This window comes from Piliocolobus tephrosceles, chromosome 12 (genome assembly GCF_002776525.5).
Source record: "Piliocolobus tephrosceles isolate RC106 chromosome 12, ASM277652v3, whole genome shotgun sequence".
Classification (NCBI taxonomy): Eukaryota; Metazoa; Chordata; class Mammalia; order Primates; family Cercopithecidae; genus Piliocolobus; species Piliocolobus tephrosceles.
The window spans coordinates 34,662,987-34,668,211 of NC_045445.1; the positions used below are offsets into that span (position 1 = coordinate 34,662,987).

Below are 5,225 nucleotides of genomic sequence, written 5' to 3' on the forward strand. Positions count from 1 at the left end.
AAGACAAGAAATGGAAGTGTTCATTGGATTTGGCAGTCGTGATTTCATTAGTGAACTAATGAAACTGATGACCTACAAGAGACAGAAACCATGTTACAGTGAGGGGTGAATGGCAGGTGGGAAATGGATGTATGTTTGGAACTCATCTCTTTTTCGGTGGTCATTGAAGTCATGGCCATGGATTCTGTCACTTAAGAGGGAGAGTGAAGTAGGAACAGAAGCAGACACCTAGGGCCCAACCTCGAAAAACTAACATTACATAGAAGTAAGGAAATGCATCTACAAAGGCAGAGAAGGATTAGCCAGAGCGTAGGAGAAAAACCAGAAGACTCTGGGTTACTTAATCCAAGAGAAAATTGTTTCAAGGAAGAGGAGTAGCCAGCAGGGTTGGATGCTGCGGAATGGTCAATTATGATGCCTGACAAAGGCCATGGCATTCAGTGACTTGCAAATCACTGATGCCCTAGAATTATGGGGCAGGGAAGTCAGATTAGGTTGAGAATAGAAAAGATATACACAACTTTTTAGAGAGGTCTGAGGGATCTTCAAAAGTTTGTGGACACTTAGTTCTACTCTGAGGCCTCTTTCACATTCTCCTGAACATATCAATGTGTAATTATCAGAAAGAATCATGGCTTGCAATTAGTTCCTAGGTGGATTTTTTCTTTTTCTTTAAGATAGAGTCTTGCTCTGTCACCCAGGCTGGAGTGCAGTGGTGGCATCTTGGCTCACTGCAAAGTCCACCTCCTGAGTTGAAGAAATCCTCCTGCTTCTGCCTCCCAAGTAGCTGGATTATAGACGCCTGGCACCACACATGGCTAATTTTTGTATTTTTTGTAGAGACAGGGTCTCACCATGTTGGCCAGGCTGGTCTCCAATTCCTGACCTCAAGTGATGTGTACACCTAAACCTCCCAATGGGCTGGGAGTACAGGCATGAGCCACTGGGCCCAGCCTGGATATATATTTTTTTCTTTTGAGGTAAGGTTTCCATCTGTCACCACCACTGGAGTGCCATGGCACAATCACAGCTCACTGCAGCCTTGACCTTCTGGGTTCAGTTGACCCTCCCACATCAGCCTCCTGAGTAGCTGGGAATATAGGCAAAGGCCACCATGCCCAACTAACTTTTGTATTTTTTGTGAAGACAGGGTTTTCCCATGTTGCCCAGGCTGATCTCAAACTCTTGGGCTCAAGCAATCCGCCCACCCTAGCCTCGCAAAGTGCTGGATTACAGATATGAGCCACTGTGTCCAGCCTGATGGATTTTTTATTTTATTTTATTTTTTTGAGACTGAGTCTCGCTCTGTCACCAGACTGGAGTGCAGTGGCGCAATCTCGGCCCACTGCAACCTCCACCTCAGGGGTTCGAGTGATTCTCCTGCCTCAGCCTCCCGAGTAGCTGTGGAACTTCAAGCATGCGCCACCACGCCCAGCTAATTTTTGTATTTTTAATAGAGACAGGGTTTCACCATGTCGGCCAGGATGGTCTCGATCTCTTGACCTTGTGATTCGTCCACCTCAGCCTCCCAAAGTGCTGATGTTACAGGTGTGAGCCACCGCGCCCGGCCATGGACTTTTAAAAGAACAGACAATGGGTGCAGTGACTCACGCCTGTAATCCCAGCATTTTGGGAGGCCGAGGCAGGTGGACCACCTGAGGTCAGGAGTTCAAGACCAGCCTGGCCAACATGGTGAAACCCCATCTCTACTAAAAAATAGAAAAAAAAAAAAATAGCCGTGTGTTGTGGTGTGCACCTGTAGTACAAACTACTTGGGAGGCTCAGGCAGGAGAATCGCTTGAACCCAGGAGGCAGAGGTTGCAGTGAGCGGAGATCACATCACTGCACTCCAGCCTGGGCAACAGAGCCAGACTCTGTCTCAAAAAAAAAAAAAAAGTTTGTGGAAAATAGACATAAAAGATAAAAAATATAAACTTATCATAAGATCCACCAAGGTCAAGACACTTTTGTAAGCAATGATACTAGCTATTTACTTATTTAATTATTTATTTTTGTCTTTTGCGCACAGCAATTAGATACTAGCCATTTTATCCATCCCCAAAGACCTGGCGTTCCTGGGAATTTACATTATTAACTGGAAAAAAAAAAGGTACCCTTTACAGATTTTTTATCATTAGGAAACCAAAAGAAGTTGGAAGGAGCTAAACCTCGACTGTAGGGTGAATGCCTACTGGTTTCCCATTGAAACTCTCTCAAAATTTCCCCCGTTTGATGAGAGGCAGGAGCAGAAGCTTTGCTGTGGTAGAAAAGGACTCTCTGGTGAAGCTTTCCTGGGCATTTTTCTGCTAAAGCTTTGGCTTTCTCAAAACACTCTCATAATAAGCAGATGTTATTTTTCTTTGGCCCTCCAGAAAGTCAACAAGCAAAATTTCTCAAGCAGCTCAAAAAACTATTGCCATGACCTTTGCTCTTGACCAGACCACTTTTGCTTGGACTGGACCACTTCCACATCTTCGGAGCCATTGCTTCGATTGTACTTTGTCGCCATAGTTGGAAAGCCACGTTTTACGTCCTGTTACACTTTCCCAATAGATGCTTCATGATCTGTTGGTTAGGGCAAAAGTAATTGTGGTTTTTGACATTCCTTTCAATGGCAAAAACTGCAATTAATTTTGTAGCAATCAATAGATCCTACTTGTTTACAATTTCCATTGAAAGCTCTGTTCTTTGCAGCTGATCTGGTTTTGGCACCCATCAAGTGGAAAGTTTGCTCAACTTTTAATTATTCAGTCAGAATTCTGTAAGCTGAATCAGTTGTGATGTCTATGGTGATGGCTGTTGTTTCTGCTGTTAATCGTTGGTCCTTCCAAATTAGGACACAAAGAAGATTAATTTTTTTCCTCACAAATTGATGTGGATAACCTGCTGCTGCAGGCTTCATCTTCAGCATTGTCTGGTCCTTTCTTACAAGTTAACTATTTATAAACTGCTGATTTATTTAGGTGCATTATCCCCATAAACTTTTGGTAAAGCATCAGTGATTTTACCATTCTTCCACCCTAACTTCACCCGAAATTTGATGTTTGTTGTTCCTTCAATTTTAGCAGAATTCATTTTGCTCTGATTGGAGCTCTTTTCAAACTGATGACTTCTCCTTTTTAATGACTCAAACTAGATCCTGTTGAGACATTTTATAACGCGTTAGTACCAGTTTGTTTTGGTGCAAAAAGATTTTATTTTTGAGATGGAGTCTCACTCTGTCACCCAGGCTGGAGTGCTGTGGTGCGATCTCAGCTCACTGCAACCTCACCTCCCGAGTTCAAGCTATTCTCCTCCCTCAGCCTCCTGAGGAGCTGAGAACAGAAGTGTGAACCACCATGCCTGGCTGATTTTTCTGTTTTTCAGTAGAGACGAGGTTTCACCATGTTGGCCAGGCTGGTATCGAACTCCTGACCTCAAGTGATCCACCAGTCTCAGCTTCCCAAAGTGCTGGGATTACAGGGGTGAGTTGCCACGCCCAGCCCCTCAAAAAGATTTTGCAATCCATGCATAGTTTCTTGATAATACACATTTTCCATGGACTTTCTGAAGACTTCTCATATGGCTGTTGATATGGTTGGGCTCTGTGTCCTCACCCATATCTTGTCTTGAATTATAATCCTTATGTGTCAAGGGAGGAAGTTGGTGGGAGGTGATTGGATTAGGAGGCCAGTTTCCCTCATGCTGTCCTCCTGATAGTGAGTGAGTCACACCAGATCTGATGGTCTTAAAAGTGGCAGTTTTTCCTATGCTCGCAATTCACCTCTCGCCTGCTGTCAAATGTAAGACATGCCTGCTTCACCTTCTGCCATAATTGTAAATTTCCTGAGGCCTCCCGAGCCATTCGAAACTGTGAGTCAATTAAACCTCTTCTCTTTATATACTACCCAGTCTCGGGTATTTCTTTCTACCACTGTGAAAACAGACTAACACAGCTGTGAAAGAAATGGAGATACATAGGTTAATGGTGTTAATGAAGCATTATTTTAAATATGAGAAAGTAAGTATGTTTAGAAGCCAAAGGGAAAGCTCTAAAAGGATGAATACCCAAGAGAAAGAGACTACTAATAGTGTAGGCTTCCTGCAAAGATAGGTGAAAATGGAAGCCAAGATAGAGGTTAGAAGAGTTGGCCTTAGGAGAAGCAACGCTCCTGAACCACCAGGCATGAGTTGACATCCCTTGCCTCTTTGTCTAGCCTGTCGCCAGCCATCTCAAGGCAGTTTTCATATCAGCACCTCCGTCTTTTGTTCTACTTGCCTTGCCTGTCCAGCTCTGGATAAACCACCCATCCCCACCCCACCCTCTTAAATTTCTTCCACTTGCTCATTCCTGTAGCAAACATGTACCAATCACTGACTGTGCACCAGGCCCTGGGGTCAAGGATTCAAATAAGTCCTTGTGCGTGTGGAACTCATGTTTCAGTATTGGCAAGAGACAAATAGCCATAATCAGATCATGATGCACAATGTCAGAAGGGTTGTAGTAGCACAGGGTGTTGTGGGAGCCTCCTGCCCCTAAGCTGCAAGTGTTGCTGGAGAAAATCCCTCAGCCAGATCAACTGGTGAAACCACAGGAGGGCCCTCCCTCCTGCTAAGCAATTTTTACCATCAGTCTGGAATTGATATCCTTTCCCCAGTGCCACCTTTCTTCTACTTTGCTCCCTTGCTCTCCTTTCTTGTGTTGCAGGCAAGGGGGGTGAGGACCACTACCTCATAAAGCATAATTTCATGTCCTTAATAACTATAGGCCAGGCACGGTGGCTCAACCCTATAAGCCCAGCACTTTGGTAGGCTGAAGCAGGCAGATGACTTGAGGTCAGCAGTTGGAGACCAGCTGGGCCTGCATGGCGAAACCCCGTCTCCCAGCATTTCGGAGGCCAAGGCGGGAGGATCACTTAATGTCAGGAGTTTGAGACCAGCCTGGATAACATAGGGAGACCCCATCTCTACTAAAAATTTAAAAACTTAGCCCAGTGTGGTAGTGCCTGCCTGGAATCCCAGCTACCAGGGAGCTGAGGTAGAAGGATTGCTTGAGTTTGGAATGTTGAGACTGCAGTGAGCCGCAATTGTGTCACTTGCACTTCAGTCTGGGTGACACAGTGAGATGATGTCTCTTTAAAAAAAGAAATTGAACCAGGTTTATAAAATAATAATTATAAAATGGTTGCTTTTCTTTGGAGATGGAGAGAGGAAGTGGGCAAGTTGTCATTTACCAGGTCCTCACA

The 5,225-nt window shown here is 44.5% G+C and overlaps 1 protein-coding gene across 1 annotated transcript in view; it reads left to right on the plus strand.

Moving 5' to 3' along the window:
* The window catches only part of UPF3B (UPF3B regulator of nonsense mediated mRNA decay), a 35,829-nt gene that overhangs the window by 29,915 nt on the left and 689 nt on the right, over nt 1-5,225 (plus strand). The window lies entirely within an intron of this gene.